Source organism: Solea solea, chromosome 16 (genome assembly GCF_958295425.1).
Source record: "Solea solea chromosome 16, fSolSol10.1, whole genome shotgun sequence".
Taxonomy (NCBI): Eukaryota; Metazoa; Chordata; class Actinopteri; order Pleuronectiformes; family Soleidae; genus Solea; species Solea solea.
Genome location: NC_081149.1, coordinates 17,135,563 through 17,154,146, shown reverse-complemented (window position 1 = coordinate 17,154,146; position 18,584 = coordinate 17,135,563). Strand labels below are relative to the sequence as shown.

The 18,584-nt window shown below is 39.7% G+C and overlaps 1 protein-coding gene across 1 annotated transcript in view; it reads right to left on the bottom strand.

The window, feature by feature from the left end:
- LOC131475612 (protein phosphatase 1 regulatory subunit 29) overlaps nucleotides 1-18,584 on the bottom strand; it is a 62,094-nt gene that overhangs the window by 32,998 nt on the left and 10,512 nt on the right. The window contains exon 2 of the mRNA XM_058653839.1: nucleotides 11,009-11,222. The gene's annotated coding sequence lies outside the window, so the exon portion shown is untranslated. The remainder of the gene's footprint in view (nucleotides 1-11,008; nucleotides 11,223-18,584) is intronic.

Here is an 18,584-nt window from a genome sequence, read left to right as displayed (position 1 = left end):
TGCTATTAAAGCACTTTCTGGTTCATTCTGTTCTCACTCTCATTTCTTACACCAATGACTGCAGCGTTAATGATCACTGCCACATTCTCACAGGTCTGTAAGCCAAGTCTGCCTTCGTTGCACACACACACACGCTACTCACAGTTTTGGCAATACTACTGATGACAAAAACAATGCTTATGTATAATAAGCATAGCAGCATTTCACTGTATGCGAGATGCATATCACCATATGTTTCTCAGTCTATTATCAAACGTGATCATCTGTTGGTTTTGAAAGCTGGACAGTTGTCACATTTTCATTTAAAATTCTAAAGTGTCTAAGGCTCATCATGAATCCATTCTCAACCAGCGCTTAAAATAACCAAGAACGAATAAGAAGATACGAGGAGACAGGAGAAATTACCCCAAAGACACAAATTTCCATGATGTTGTTGATCCCTGGAGAGGTTTTGATTTTTCTCAGACAGCTCACCACCTGTCCTATTCATTAACAAAAAAAACAGACAGCAAAAAACCCTGTAGTTACACAAAAGAGGTATTGTGAAACACAAAAAACACAGTCAATATTCCGTTGAAAGGGAGTTTCAAATTTAGAAGCAACAGAAGGTTCTCCCCTTCTACAAAACCACTAATGTGTTTTCACCAAAGGGTTTCTATGAAAGACAGTGAAGCTACAGACAGCAACTGTGACATCACATCAGGCTCTGTGCAGCATCGACAACACTTAATGAGATTTACTACCAAGTAAAACAAGTCATTGAAGGCCTACATTTGTACTTGGCTGTCAAATGAATTTTGTGAATGATAAGGTTGGGCTTGTCATTACCACTCTAAGTGTGGGTTTCACAATTGATGCCACTAAAGCCGCAACCACCAAACACAAACTAATACATTTAGCATCTTGTGTGTTTGTTTGTTTGTTTCTTTTCAGCTTGTCTGTCTTTGAAACAACTTTTACGCCTTTGTGCATAGTAGCAACATGGGCTAACAGGTCAGTCTCATTTTAGGCTACCTAGATAGTTTAACCCTGACATGATTTGCAAGTTTAAAATAACATGGGGCTAGGTCTCAGACGACACTGTTCCTCATTTAGTGCTCCAGTTTCCTCGTCTTGGCAGTGTATGTGTAGGTGTGTGCGTTGGAGCACATCTTAATTGAGAGTTTGACACCCACACACGCACACATTATGGCCCAGTAATAACTAAGTGTTCTAAAAATACAGTACATCCAAACTATTTCATGGCACATTTGCCTGTTTGAGTTGAGGACCTGACATCAAAAACAGCACAGTCAGAGCAGAAGGCTCAAGGAAACACAGCATCTCTTGGGAGCTAAACTGAGAATCAGAGGCACCTGAGTTCAGTTCTTCAAAGTGTTCACTATTTTCTCATCAGCATCTCTGAATCTGGTACATTGTATGTGTGTATGTGTGTGTGTATTCGTCATATTATGAGGACAAAAAAACAAAAAAACAGTCACCGCATGGGGACCTCTTACGGTGTGGGGACCAAAAAATTGGGTCCTCATATGGAAAACCATTTCAAATCAATATATGTTCTATTCTGAAGGTGCCTGTGAAGTTTTTAGCATTGACCCATAACACATGTTTTTCAGTTAGTGTGTGTGTGTGTGTGTGTGTGTGTGTGTGTGGAGTGCTCAGTTTTGCCCCCTTTATGTTTGAGGTAGGAAATGCACTCACTGTTTGCACATGCACTTTTTCCCAAACACGCCCACTTCCAGGACCCCATGAAGACTGGGTTCCACTCCTGATTTTTATATACTTTTTATACAGCTGGTGAGTGTACATCTACATATACAGTGTTTGTGTGTGTGTTTGTATGTCTGTGTACTGAGCTGAACCACTTTTATTGAGCACATCAATCTAACAGCCTAAGCCTTGCATTACAAGGTTCATCTTTACAGAAATAATGTGAACAGATACAAGTTTTTTTCTGTGCTTAATCAGTTGTTGTACAGCAAAACTGAGTAACTGGACTAAATAAAAACTAAACGGCATGTGTGAAAGTTGTGTGCGGCTTAATCAACAGTGCATTAACTCATTAGACAATGGTTTGAATCTAACAGACAGTTGTGTATATTAAATGTCTGTTTGACTGTAAATAAAACTGCAAAGCAAAAAAGCACTCGCCTATACACTGTAGAACATTTGAGTGTTGGACCTTTCTCCAAATTCCAGTATTTTTTCTGTTTTGTCTTTTAAGATTCAAGTATGCTGTAGTCTCCCAGTTGACCGTTACCAATACCCACATTTTCGATTAACTTCTACAGATTAAGAATCACCCCACATGAATAACTGAATGATTTGCAGAAGTGTTGCAAGTGTACTCCTCTTTGATGATGTTTAAATACACGAGGCTTTAGTGGGTCTCACATGGAAACCATGCCGTACCATTAGAGTCCCCCAAACAAGTTTCATTAGAAAGTTTGATTAAGCTAAACACCATTTCAAAATGGTAATTTCTTTATCTGCAGCTAATGAAAAAACTCTATTACGGGCAGCCTCAGGCACTCAGGCAAAGGAAAGCTAAAAATTGCAGCATTTCTTCCATAGTAAGACCTTATAATGTGCCTATTGTTCTACATTGTTACTTTTCCTAACAATTACACAGCAAATTATGATTTTTATGTGAGGCTTTCTTGATACTCGTGATGATGTTTCCTCTTTGAGTTAGTGAAGAGACACATGTAATTGACTAATTGTAAATGAAAATATTGAAAGTTGCAGTATACTATTTTTAACAGACACGTGCAGCTGGTCTGAGCAACCCTGCAATCACTTTTTTGCAAAATCCTATGACGCAGGCAGACCACATTCTGTGTGAACAAGGCGTTTACTTTGATCTCCAAGCATCCATCCCTGTGCCAAGCAACTCCCTGTTCCTTTGAGAATAGTGACCATTAGAGACATGGAACTAGAACATGTTATAGGAGTCATTAAACAGACGCAGAGTAAAAACATCATACATGTGCACAGGCAGGGGTCCACATGCTAAGAGAATTATCTGCTGATAAAATCACAGAGATGAATGTGGATGCACAAAATCCCCACAGATTGTTTGTAGGAATGATGCTTCAGTCATCCTTTGATCATATTTCTCTTTCCTCCTGTGCCTGTCAGTCATCATGCAGCTCAACTACTGTTGTTCAGCACTTGCCTCTGGATTTAGCAGGCATACTGATCTGATTACAACACCAGATAGGTCAGATTATATAATATTTCACTTTCACACTGTCCAACTGTGTCTTTTTCCTCTCCAACTTTCACGGTTTGCAATTTATACCTCCGATGGGTGTGATTTTTCTTTTTCAATCTATATTAATGGCCTGATTGGTTGTGTCAGCTCTAGTCTGCCAGGCAAAGCCAGCTATTTAAGATTCCCCTTGGATAAAATAATGGTGTGAAGAACACAACAATTTTGGAAGTTGAAGAAAATCTACAGTTTCAAAAGTCAAAAGCAATTTTAAGTAAGATTATAGATAATAAAAAGCATTTTTCTTCCTATTTTACTTGGTAGACTAAGATTTTCTTCTTCTTTTCATCCGAGTGTGGTGGTGGGTGTGGATTTGTGTTGTTATTGCAGCCTCTCTTTTTCTCCATTTGTCCTCTCTTTTCTTCACATGCCCTCTCATCTCATCTCCTCTTACTTCATAACAATGAGTTGTGTCCACCGAGTTGTGTCCACCAGTCAGTACACCTAGTGCTAATGCATCATGGGGACATGGTGTACTGGGACTTAAAGAGGAACAGTGGACGGTCACATACACAAACTAACAGAACTACAACAGCAGTAATTAATCACAATCAAAGACTCATTTTCCTGTCACTGACACTCTTACAAGCCACATCAAGGTTGACGTTTCATTAGCCAACAGACCTTGCAAGTGGATTAACACTTCAAAGAGAGAATGAGGGAGGAGGACGTTGGGAGCCAATCAATCGTTGGCAAATCACAAGTCGTGTGATTTGCATGAGACAGAAAATTAGGTCGGCGCATGACATAACATGTCACATGATTTATACACATTTAATCATTTATTCTACCCTCTCTTCACCCCCCTTTGTTAAATAATGTAGGTGTTATTGGGCATATCTGTGTGCACAAGTCTGTGTCTTCTGTGTGTTTTTCTGAATGCAACCATGCAAGCATGACTGTAGCAGTAGAAATAACGAAAAATGTTTTTAACACAGAGGCAGGAGAAAAACAACAACATAGCAAAGGATATTCATAATTTATCCTTGCTATGGTGCAATGTATCAGGGTATAAATGGTTGAGAATAAAGAGACTACAAAGGTACAATGACACATTGTGAACAACTGAGAGAGTTGGAGAAAAGACAATAATACACACAGAGAGCGAGAGAGAGAGAGAGAGAGAGAGAAGAAGGGAATGGATACAGGTGACAGAATGTAGCAGTAGATGATTCTTAACATTATCTTCCCTCCCTGCTCTTTATCTTGTTCTGTACTGTTAACTTTTAATCAAACCTGGAACTTGCATGTGTTGGAAGAATGATAGGGAATGAATTTGTACACTGTGAAACTGTACATTTTTCATGCACTTTGTATATGCTATTCACACCCTTTACCTGCATAATGTGTTTTGTTATCATAGTCTTTGTGTAAATGTACTAATGTGAACCCCACCTGCAAATCCATAATAATAATAATAATAATAACACGTTTATGTATAAGTGTGCATAGAAAATACTGTGCGACTTTAAATAATGAGTGAGAACATTATTTAAAATCCAAATACGATAGAGGCTCTAGAGATCATCCCTTTCATCTATCGGATTATTCCACCTGAGAGCATAAATGTGCATCAATGCACATTCATACCAACATATCGCTGACATACAGACTGATAAACACATGGTTTGACCTCCTGAGCTAAAGCAAGTAGGGGTGAAAGCAGGACAATAAACTGTTTTGTTTTATTTTGTTTTTTTGGGGGGGGGACATTCAGAAACATTAAACCTCATACAGTAGTGTTTGGATATACTGTATCTAGTAAAGTCTAACTCACTCATTGCTGTTGAGTACAAGGGTCCAAGAGTAATAGAGTCATTAGTACTGAAAGTGTTTAAACATGGTCACGATTGAAACGTTACACTCTTGTTGCACTTTGTGTAAACGGTGGCAGTGGTGGGCAGCACTGCTCACACCACAGTCACTTCATTAATGTTTTAAATGCAATAATTCAGAATAAGTACAGTCATTTCACTTACTTTGTTCTTATGTCTGGCATTTAAAAACAATTTAATCATGTTTTTATTGTTTAAAACAGGTGCATGCTACCTCTGACCTGTTTATATAGAGACTGCAACCAAGCTCTCCTGTAAAGAATGTAGATCCCATGTGCAATTATTATGCTAAACATAGAAACAGGGGTAATAAGATTGAGCAAAAAACAAAATGTTGCTATTATGATAATGTTTAATATTTTCCATTCCGAACTCGTGGTAGCGACACATTTACCCGTCTGCTTGTTTAAGTGAATTAGTGACTAATTTAAAAGACCATTTAGCGCCACTTTGGTGTCAGAGATAATGGGAAAAAATAATGAAACGCCTGGTGGATATGAGTCAAAATAAACTCCGACCTCATCAGTAAAACATATCACATGCCTGATGAGACTCAAACTCAGGTAATTTAATGCTTCATTCCTTCAGCTTTACACTGCAAAGACTAAACTTAACAGACAATACTCCAGACAGTGCTGACATGCTTTGTTACACACACACACAGTTTTGTACAGCTATGCTTTAAAGCACATGCACTGGTTCCATTTCATTTGTACTGCCTAACCAAAGCAATATCTTCTTCTTTCAGCTTCTCCATTTAGGGGTTGCCACAGCAGATCATCTAGCATCCATCTTATCCTATCCCTTCTGTAACACCAACTGTCCTCCTTCACAACATCCATGAACCTTCTCTGTGATCTTCCTCTTTTCCCTCTGCCCGGCAGCTCCATCTTCACCAACCTTTGTCCAATATAATCACTATCCCTTCTCTCTATGTAATCAACCCACCTCAACCTTGACTGTCTTACTTTATCTACAAACAGTTCAAGCTGCACTGTCCCTCGAATATACTCATTTCTAATCCGGTCCATCCTGCTCACGCTCAACATAAATCTCAGCATCTTCAACTCTGCCTCCTGTCTTTTAGACAGTGCCACGGTCTCTAAGCCATACATCATAGCTGTTTTCACTACCGTTTTGTAGACCTTTCCTTTCACCTTTGCTACTATCCTTCTGTCGCACATCACCCCTGACACTCATTTCCACCAACTCCATCCTGCCTGCACTCTCTTCTTCACCTGAGATTGACACCAGGTATTAAAACACATCCACTTGCTCCACTACTTGTACCTTCACTGTACCACCTGTCTCACTGTCATTCACACACACACACACACACACACACACACAGGCATTCTGTCTTGCTCCTGCTAACCTTCATTCCTGGTCTCTGCAGTACATAACTCCACCTTTCCAGGCTCTTTTCCACATGTCTCCGACTCTCTCTACAGCTTACAAGATCATCTACAAACAACATAATGCACAGAGACTCTTGCCTGACCTCATCTGTCAACCGATCCATCACCATTGCAACCAAGTAGGGGCTCAGAGATGATTTCGATGTAATCTTACCTTCACCTTGAACCCATCCGCCAACCTACCTGCACGCCTCACCACTGTCTCACTGTCCTCATACATGTCCTGCACCACCCTCACATACCCCTCTGCCACTCCCGACTTCCTCATACAATACCACATCTCCTCTCTTGGCACATGATTATAAGCTTTCTCCAGATTTTCTCTCTCCTTCTTCACACCTCATCAACAGAAGTAGCATGTCTTTCACTTTCACTGCATGATATGAAGGGCTGTGTGCCTCACTATGGGTGAATCAGTGGCAGTTGCTGGTCTCAGGCGCAGATATTTATACATAAAGTCCTACATAAATTCTGCGAACGAACAACTAGAACAAGGAATCGTGATGATAATTATGTAAAACTGTAGTGTTTTTATTTACAGTGTATATGTACAAATAAAAATGGGCTATATCACCGAGCAAATAACACACAATGACCAGCTATTTGTCTACAGACTTCCCTCGATCCGTCATCTGTGATAAACAGCTGATACTGAATGAATTAGCCCCTGTTTAGTATTGAAATGCAAGTACAAATTCTAGACATTTTAGTTTGCTCTACGACTTGCTGTCTTAGACCAAACACCACTGTATTGAATACAGGATGGCTGACGCAACCTTGGCCAAAACTGAAATGGACTCCAAAATTGGCCTTGGGCACATACACATTAGGTCTGTCACTTTTGACCTAAAAATTCAGATATCTGAAGAAATTACCACCAATGCAGCCTCCATCTGCTGCCTTACCCGTGGGCTTAGGTGTTAGCTCCACCCGAGTGAAGCGACTGAAGAGGCATCACAGACAGTTCAACCAGTTCAAGTGACTAATGTTAAGAGTAACAATAAATGATGTCATATTTATGTGTGCTGGTGGGGAATAGGTGAATATCTTTAAAGGAAAAGAGCTGATTGACTTTGATTCTTGTAAAAAACCTCTATAGTCAAAGACACAGGGTATACGCTGTCATTCACAAATAATTTTATATCTGCAGTGCATTTGCAAAACATCAAAACAGATTTTAGTGTAATTGATTTGATAATTTGTGGCCTGTAAAGAGGAGCTTTCATCTTCCCCTTAATTGAGACACTAAAAGCAAATGGGCATTCTCTTCATGATGACCACAACTAGACAGCCCTTACGAGAAATAGCATATTGTGTGTGTTACTGTATGCTACACTGTGTTCTAATGCAACATCCTCCGCAGGCTGTTGTTGTGTAACAGCCTTCATTGGCATTCACATTGCTGGCAACCATAATACAGGAATAACTGCCTCTTTGGCAGTTTCAGGTCCTTGTTTTCCAAGAAACATTGGTTTAGCGGTAGTACAAGCAGCATACAGCAACAATGAACTCAAGCATCTCAGAAAAGCTTGTATTGAAGAGATCAGGAAACCAAAGTGATCACTGTTATCACTTTTTAGGATGCTACATCAAGTATACTGCCTAACACGACTTCATGGTGCGATTAAAGCTAAAAGGCACCATGGCATGGACAAGAACAGCTTTATTTCCATGTTAATACAAAAAGGTATTATTATTGCATTTTCCCTGTCGATACAGACATTACCATTGGTAAAAAAAAAAAACATGTGACACGTGTAGAGTCAGTTCGCCAACATGTGACTGGAGTGAGCCACAAACAATGGTGGTAATGAGTTAGAGCACTGACTGACAGGCTTGATGTCTTATCAAGTGAGTCAATTACTGTCTCCCTTAACAATGTGAAGTACTTAATAGTTTATCTGTTGGTTAACCCAGACAGTGTTAATGTCTACATCTTATTCACCCTAGCAGGCCTCTAATGATGTAAGTGCCCTTGGCTCACTCCAATCATCACTGCAACAGTACATTTACACTGCATCATACTCTGATTTCAATGACAATTCAGCACTGATATATGTAAATAGTGCACATACTATACATGGGCTGGTTGTAAAGTGTCACTTAGGACCTCTACCAAAGAAAAGAAAAAGCTTTAGTCCAACTAAATCCAACTGAAATTGTACTACATCGAATCTCTCAATGTCTGACTGACAGACCCAGATATTGCATTTGGGACTATTGCACATATACATTCAATATGATTCAAGATGGTCTAGGTGCTTTGTGCATGCCCCGCAGTTGCCACCCTGGGATTTGATCAATAAATAATAGAACAAGCCAGGACACAGAAGAAGAAGAAGAAGACGACAACCGCGAGAAAAACATGACAAAATCTAGGCCACTACATTTTTAGTCAGATGAGGAGACATGAGTTTATGTTCTACCAGCGCAAATAATTTTATATTTTAAACTTCATGACCAAGTAAACTGGAAACTGCCAAGTAATAACGCCACCTAGTGTAGTGGAGGAGGACACACTTAATTCAACAAATCAGTTCCCCACTGGCGTTTGTAAACTGTGACAAGTACAATTACTCATTAATGCTGTAGCTCAACTCAGTTCAATTGCCCTCAAAAGACAATTGATCAAAAAAGAAATTCACTCCCAGGAGACACAATTCTACCCACCACTGTTGGATTGAGCATCAGACCGTTTCATGCATGGCTGCATTGTACACTTGGTACACAAAAGCACCACCATGTTCTTTTGTCAAACTCAAAAAGCTCTATAAGAGAGCCCTTGAGGCCATTCAGCTTCTACGCCTGACCAAAGTGATTTGAAAACAACTGACTAACTGAAGGTGCCATGGTTAGAGTCCTCAGAGTTTCACAGGTGGAACTAAAAAGCCTTCGTGCATAAAAGGAAAGGTGATTTACTCATATAGGCGATTATATCACTGGCAGATGTCGCTGTGCAGCCAACCACATAAGTTTCCACAGGGTCACAGCTGATAATATAGGACCTATGCATGCACATGAGCTTGCACACAACAGTGGCAGTATGCTTAAATGAGTGTGCAACACACACAGGGAATTAGTGTCAGTGTGTCCCTTGCAGGACGTGGACATCACATTATGAGCAATATAGAATGTCAAGACATTCCTTTACTTATGTTTGAGACCAAGTCAGAACAAGGGCCTTTCTTACTCCCACAGTACAAAAACATGCAATATTGTGATTAGTTAATTGGACACTAAATTGACCATAGGTGTGAGAGTGAATGGTTCTTTGTCTCTGTGATGGACTGTCCAGGGTGTACCCTGCTTATCGCCCTATATCAGCTGAGACTGGCACAGCACCCCCGTGACTCTCTTTAGGAAGATAAAGTGGTAGAAGATGGATGGACGGTATTTATTTTTGTAGAAATGTTCAAAAGGCTACCCTTTTTTCATAATATATTAAATAAAAAACATGATTTTACACTTCACACGTCCAAATCATACCTTACAGTTTTTACAGTAAAGTCATGCTGGTAATTTTGTAACTCAACATAGAAAAATCTATCTTTATTTAATTTTGTGTTTCATGCTCACTTTAACCATTAAATGCACTGCAGCTGCAAGGCTTATTTTTTTGATTGATAAAATCAATTCCAATTCACTGGTTGCATGTGTAACCTTTGTTTTGTGGCGTTATCGACAGGAACACAGTTCGTGGCATTAATAGCTGAATAACATACAATCTTGTCAGCATACAATAGAGAGTGAAGGAGGATGAACTACACTTGTGTTTACTCCACGTTGCATTCTTCTTCCAGTGGCCAGATTTTCTTCAACACAAGCACAGTACAAATAATTACAACAATTACTTTATCTCTGCCTAACACACACACAGTGAGAGAATATAATAGATATGGTTAGTGAAGTACTGTCAGCCCTAATGACAGTGTTGTCAGTAAAGTAAGTGCAGTAAAAGGCAGGAGCGATGGCATAATACGTGCCTGTGAAGACACTAACTAATGCTTTCACCCCAGAGTTAAACCTAAACCTAACACACATGCACACAATAACTACACAGGCAGATTGAGGATATTGTAAAGCAAAGCTATTTGTTTAACAGTGAGGTTGTTTTGTTTTGCTTGGTACAGTATTTTCAATACTGATATTATGTGTTTTCATGTTTAAGTGACATTTAACATTGACAAAAGTCACACATGTGTGGTATATTCAAGTGACACTGGCATTTTCTTCCTCTCCAGGTATCGCCGCACGCTGCTTATCCGCATATTTGGTTTGCCAGAGATTGTTACGCCAGCTGCCCTTCAATGGGGGTTAGGTGTCTTGCTCTGGGTTACCCAACTCTTGACCTGGCAGCAACTTGAATCGGAAACCCTTCAGTCATAAGCCAAGTTCCCTTTCCACTTGGCTATGGCCTCTATGCACTGCCCTGACTATTTGCTAAGAAACACATTAATCAGTAATCAAAAATAATCACGTACCTGTATCTCGGTTGCCTTGCTTCCTCTCACTCTTCAGCTGTTTTATTAAGACAAAGACTGTATATTCTCTCCTCCTGGTAGACGTCACTGTGAGTGATGGAGCTGGTTGGCAGATAGTTGATGGTGGACACCAAAAATAATGGATTCCTCTTGGACTTGGTTCAGGTCCTGAAAGGTTCTGCCCAGGTTACAGGAAACACATCCCAGCCTGGAACTGAAAGAACAAAATTATAATTAAAAAGAAATCTAACAGTAAAAAAAAATCACAGACAATAAAAATAAAAATCATTATCTTTGAAATGAAACACCAAAACCTATTTAAAATTGCATTCCACTAACCATAAAAAAATTTCTATTTATTTTATTTCACTGAAAATTGTTTTCACATTCATTGAATTCATTGAATAGCCTGTGTGAACGCAGCCGAGTCTGCCAGGGATTTGATGTCGCTCTGCAGACACATAACAAGGACGCCGTTTTGGCCAATTTCAGAATCTGAAGTCGCTTTGCATAAATTATCCGGATCATTGGTCTGATTGTTTGTAGGTCAATCAGACGCATTTTTATTATATTTATTATATATACTGTATATTTTATTTATTTTTATCTACGACCCATGCCTCTTGAAAGTGGGAGGTGACTACATCCTTTTCAGACTCATATTCAATCACACATGAGAGTGAGATGCACTCTAGCATTAGCCAGGCTGTTAACTGAAGAAAGAAAGTGAGAAAGCCGAGATGTGACATTGCGAGATAATACAAGTGAGTGAAAGAGAGGATTTTCAGATGCACCGGTTATTTTTGCATCAAGATTGTGAAGAAACGTCTGTTTGCCTGATCTACATCTCTCATTTTTCTCCACTCTTCCTTTTGTTTCACTTCACTCCTAATCACTTTCTCTCACTTAACCTCGGCCGCTGCATGTCCTGTAAATTAACATCACCAGTGAAGACAGGTGCAATCACGGTAATGAGGACAATAATAGCGGATGATGCATCAGAAGGGTACAAAGTGACAGATGGCTCAATCTGTGCGCGGTACTATATATAATGAGATGCTGCCGATCGTCCAGTTTCATTCACAGAGCAGGACACCTGTCACAACACACCTCGAGCCGTCAGGACACAAAAACCTGCATTCCTGTGAATAATTTGTGCAAATAACTGTCAGAGAAACTGACACACAGGGTCCTGTACACCCGCTCTCTCTTTCCCTCCGTCTCTCTATTAGTCCCTCCTTATGTGCAACACTCTCTCACTCATTCACTCACTCGCCCTGTCTCCCTCCAGCACTTTCTCCCTATCACACACAAACACAAGCACAGACCAACTCGGAGAGTCAAAAGCAGTTAGGCAGAGCCCAAACCAGCGCGCCCCAAAGTGAGCTGACCATGACATCTCGGATTCAGCAGTAACACTGAGCTCATTCTGCTCCTCCCTTGCAGCGGAGAACAAACAAATGCCACATTGCGATGTGGCACTGTAGGTCAGCGTGCATGTGAGACTACAAGTGCAAGAAAAACACTCATCCCGTGTGCTTTCATTCACGGTAAAACATACTTAATTTGCAGGAGACATGAGTGCATTCACAGCATGTTTTGCATGCTTCACGCAGACATTAAAACAAACACATATGCCTCTACAAGAGAACATGCTGAGCCTTGAGCTGGCATAACTGTCGCGCCACTGTGCACTTACTATCTGAGCAGGTTAAAACGAAGATGCAGACAAAAAGCAGACCTCGCTGAAGACGAAGAAATGCACTGGTCCTCCTTCACTCAGTTCAAGGAAATATCAAAAAGGAACAAAATTGAGCAGCTGAAACATTCGTCAGGTCTATTTTCTTATTTTTTCGACAATAAAGTAGTGTGGCTGTATAATCCTGTTAAATCAAGTTACATTTTAGACTGTGTTTATACCAGCAGGTCCTCTTTGTGCAGCGGTAAAGCTGGCAGCGAAATTGGAAATTTGTCTCAAAGCACTGTACCATGGTTGTCAGTTGAGCTCAGAGGAAACACTGTGTAAAGTGTAAAGTACATTCATGTTTTAACCATTTCCATTTTTTCCAAGAGTTTTCCTCCCAGGATGCCCTTGGGTCAAATTCACGTCAACTTTCTATCAGCAGCCAAAAACTAATAGCAAAATTTACATTAAATGCGTGATATTCATCAGTCCCTGGAGGACGCATTCAAATGTTCTGGGTGAACTTAAGTTAAGGCAGCAATTTGCAATTTTGTTCACATTTTGGCACATCTGCTGATTAATCTTTTATTTGCACTTTGCATGGGGAGGTACATCGTGTAAAGATGGGCCACTATGATCTCCTGTTATGCAGCTTTTAAGATTTTTACCTTGTTCAACATTTTTTCTCCTGACAGCTGAAGGGTTTTTGGTTTTTTTTTATCTGACAGCCATTCACCACCTGCATTTTTTACTCCTCTTTGTCAAGTTAAAATGCTAGATAATGCCTCGGGCTATGGGTTAGTGTAAAGTCTGCCTTTCATCGTCTTCAAAATGAAGTGTTTCTTTCTTGTCAGATAATTCTAGCTGCATGTTCTCTCATCTGAATGCCATGGACATCATGTCCGACTACTCTCTTGGCATGTACTGTATACGATTATTTTTTCAGGATTTAAAAACGCAGACCGGGGACAAAAGCAAGTAAGTGCATTAAAGAATATTTAATGTGAATATAAGAGGCTATGTATGGGAGCATGAGGTAGGACTGAAGAACAGGAATGGCTCAATATCTTTTTTTCTTTTGATACCCATATCAGCCTGACACCATCTAGCTATAACTAAGTGACAAATAGGATCATCCATATTCAAGAAGTGATAAAGACTGGGAGCTACAAATGCATAAGGGAGGAAGGGGAAACCAAAAAAACACATCAGTGCTGGGCAGACGATCACTATTAAATGCAGGAGGTAAAACAAAGAGAGGGAAGTTAGATAACCAATACAAACATGATTAAGTTCAAACAGAGATCCACAGCACAACATTAGTATTAGTCGGTAATAAACTTAAACAATAGGAATCTAAAAGGGACTTAGAGTGAGTTGACTATTACTGCTACTGTAAATATGACAGTGTAGAATTTCCACCTCTCTCTCTCTCAGTATCCCACTCATAATCACATCAAAGAGGAGCATCTGCTGACACAATGACAGGGTTGGATATGAATAAGTAATTTTTCCTCTATTCAGCTATACACACACACACACACACACACACAAACAGAAGCCTTGCTCATAGTTAGATGCAGTCAGCATTTTCTCTCTCATTGGTCCGTGGGTGGCTTATGCAAATTGGTTGAACAGTAAACTTAGCACGAGAAATAGACTAATGAGACTTGAGGCAAGGAGAAAAAGAGTCAAGATGCAACTGCAGTAGATGCTTGAAGAACAAAAAAAGTGAATAAGAAGAAAGAAAGAGTGGCAAGAGCAACGGGGAGATTGCAGATAGGTTTTTGTGTGCGTGCGTGCGTCAACTGTTACAAGTACGAAATGACCAGTAGAGTGAGTGAAAGTCAAATGTAAAAGCTGAAAAGTTGAAGTCTAAATTTAGCAGCAATCCCATGTGCTTTGAAGCAGAACAACGTTCAAATGTTGTGGAAATATATTCCGAAAAACGCTCAAGTGAAAAGAAAAAGTTTGTGTGTGAGCAAACTACTGTACAATCAGAGGGCGAGACGTTCATGTACTGAGAGTTCACTCACTAGAGTTAGAAAGTGCTCCAGGCACAAAAATGAGATTTCCACATTGTAATGTGAGCGACCTGCTGGTATGGTATTACTGACAGCCTGTTTGATATGTTTGGAGAAGCCACAGACTGAGCTGCTTTGAAGACCAGAGGACAATTTCCAAGTGTATTCTGAGAAAAACAAGTTGCTCTGAACAAAAAGGTTCTAGAGAGCTGAATTGTGTGGAATGATCTTTTTGTCCTGTCCTACATTCAGAGTGCATCCATTTATCTTTTCTCTTATCTAGTGAATGGAACATCCTTGTATTGGTTGTGTGCCGCTGCAGATATGAGGTCCTCATCTAACCAAGTTGTTCTTTTCTAAACTTAACCAAAGTACCTCTTCATCGTCACAAAAGAGACTTGCTTTTAACCCACATCACCATGATGATATATAATAATGCTTTAGTTTGTGTTTTCAACCCTGGCTGATATAACCTGTATATGTATATAACCTATTGTTCATTGTATGCACATTGTTTGAATCACTTTATTTATGAACGAGGACAAGATAAGCACTGCCTGACTCAGAGCAAGTTCACATGCTCCAGATATAGATCACAAGCAAACAATTTACACTCACTAGTCCAATGGTAACAAGACCAGGTCGCCTTGATCGAGTGTCTCTCTGTAAGTGGAGCGAAAGCAAAAGCCATCGAGTGAAAGTCAGACCGATATTCTCTTTGTATATTATCCTTGTTCAACCCTTTCATTCTCTCACTCTCCTTTGGTTTCTGTGCTGTCTCTGCCATGACATCCACTCAATGAATAGTTCCGCATGTGTAACTTTGTGGCTTTGTTTGTGACATCTGCCATAAAGCAGAATTTTGTAGTTGTTTGTGAGGCATGAACCCAAAACCAGAAGTGACAGACCGGCTATTCACCCAGTTCAAACCCCATCCAAATAATCTTGGAGATGTTATTTGACGATTTAAAGATTCATCCATTAAATGTTTTATGTAGTGTCTGTTATGTTTTGCTGCCGCCTTTAAAGAGAATTTGTTGAGCCTTAGAATGTCTTGTCCTCTCTGTCTGTATCACTGGTATCTAACATCTCTTAATTAGTTTGATATAAATGACATATGAGAGATAGGCGAGCTTGTGATCTCACTTTGTGTAACTTTAATGCAAGCGAAAAAACACCTAATGAGGCTTTAAAGGCTGTGTGGCTCTGCATACAAATTTAAATAATACAGAGGTCACAAGTAAATGATATCAGTAATTTTTATTGAATGTATCAGAATTCACATTTGTAATGTGTAATTTCTAAATTTGTAAAGTTTATGCAAACTTATGATGCCTCATGAAATTTCAGCTTTCTCACAACAAGAAGCCAGTTCAGACTAAATAAAAGTTATTTTCATTGCACCGTAACTGTCTGATTTCGGTGTTGGACTCTCACTTTTTTTTTACCTTAAAATAACAGCTTCAAAATGATCATCTTACACTGACTTGTAAAGGGAAAGTGTTCAATGAGGGAGAGTGTGTTTTCTTTTATCCCTGTAACTCATAATAATTAACAAAAATTATACTTTAGATTAGGAACATAAAACACATATTGTGTCTTCATGTCAGAAATTAATTCAACAACAAGCCTTGTTAGACACCAGTCAGATGTTTGCAGCAGCTGTGATTCAGAACCACCAATGTTTTAATAAACACCCTGTGGGGTAAGAAATGGAGCCGAAGCTTCCACGGCCTGGGAGCAGGTGCGTGAGTCAAGAACCAAGGTGATGTCAGAAAGTCTAGGGTGGGCAGGTGGACTCACTCTACCACGCTACCAAGGAGCCCTCATGCGTCATGTGTTGGTGATTTGACACAGCTGAAGGCTGAATCAACCATGAATCAGACATCTTGGGAAAACTCACCTCACGCTATACAGGAGCCTTTAATTGTCTGTTTACAGTCATTTAGGGGAAAAGAAAATTCTACACAAAAGGTTTCTGCACAACTGGTTGTAAATACTGTTATTTTTTTACTTATTTACACATACATATCCATCTGATAGTGCTGCATTTTGGTGTAAATAAGGAAATGAGGGAGCTAATAACTATTTCCACCATCAACCATTCACCAAACACAATGGAGTTTCCTGTGTGGACAACTTCTAGTCTATGTCTCATGGACATGTCTTTCTCCATAAAAACACATCTGAATGTCTTCAAATCACTGAAATAGTCCACAATAAAAGGATCTAGAAACGTAAGACATGGTCACATGCCATAACCCAACCCTTGTCACTATTGATATATTTATATTTTATATGGGACAAGGTTGCCAGGAAAACGACACACCAAGAAACCTAAACGGTTAACATTAGGCAGCATTGCAAATGCCACAAAATCAGCAAAGAACATGTGTCTGTTAATCTTTCTACCAATGTGGTGGAAGTACTGGAAAGGAGGGGGAAAAATTGGGGGAACTGAGCTTATAACAAATACTCTATATCTCCATCCATCTGTCTTTCCTTCAAGGCACACATGTCCTTCGTACCACCAGGCAAAATCTGCCACCAGGCACCCAAACTGCAGAGCTTCAGGGGGGTGAGTCTGTGAGAGTTAGCGCTAAAGTGAGAGATACAGTGAGAATAGGAAGATAAGAGCTTTACTGATAGAAATGGAGTAACAAAAAAGGGAAAAGTTGACATCAAACAATGCTGTTATTAACAATGTAGAGCCCTGTGTGTGTGTGTGTGTGTGTGTGTGTGTGTGTGTGTTCCATACTATGTTGCGGGGACCTGATGTTGTGGGGTCCTCTGATGTCATGGAAACCAGACTGCACGACTGTGTACTTTGAAGCGGTTTGTAATAGCAGTTTTCTGTTGCTATTTCCATGTGTGACTCATGAGGAACCTTGGTGTTGTGAGTATCCAGTGTGGTGGGCTAAGGCAGCTGACGTGTAATGCATTCAGGGATATACTCGTAGACGTGTTAAGGGCATCTTTCCACATCCAATTCCATCCATCCATCCAACTACAAGATCAATCGTGACCACATAACATTTAAAAGAAGAAGAAAAATGGAAAATGTAATTTAAAATTAAAAAGGCAAAGGAACTACACCCAATTGTTAATTACCTCTTTTTTCCAATGACTTACACCGTACTTCTTCAATTTAACCTAGTGGTTTGTAATGTGAGTCATGTATACAGATAGCCATTTCATCAAATCAAGGCTACTCCGTGGTAAACATAATGGAACTCTAAATGGTCCAATCATATCCAACATGAGCTGCCGACATGATTCACTGTGGTGGGAATCATAACAGCGAGCTCTACTAAACAGAGACATTGACATTGTGACTAAAACTGTAGATAATATCATGCAGAATTGTGGCTTTTATAGTTATTATTATATTTTGATTATTGGGACTGGTGATAATGAAGTCACTATGGAGAAATGAATGGGATTTTTACTTCTTTTTCTATTTCTGAGTCAATATGTCCACACTAAGACACAAGCCTAAAAGTCATCTGACATTAACGAGCTATTTCACCTCCGATAACATCACTGTCAACACTTGAGCATGTAAACATTGAGATGGTGGCATGTTATAATCCAGCAATGGTAAAAAAAAAAGCTTTCTTCATTATCCTGAGCAGCAGAACGGAGGAAGAAACATCTTACAAACCTGCCAACAGTCACAATACAAGCCTCTGTTTTAACTAAACCTTAAATCTTGTCCTGGGGACACACTGCACCGCATGTTTTAAAGGTTTCCCTGCTCCAACACACCTGATTCAAATAAATGGGTGATTATCAGGCTTTTGCAGAACTTGCTGATGAGCTGACCATTTGAATCAGGTGTGTCCATGATTGGTTTGGCTGGTTTATC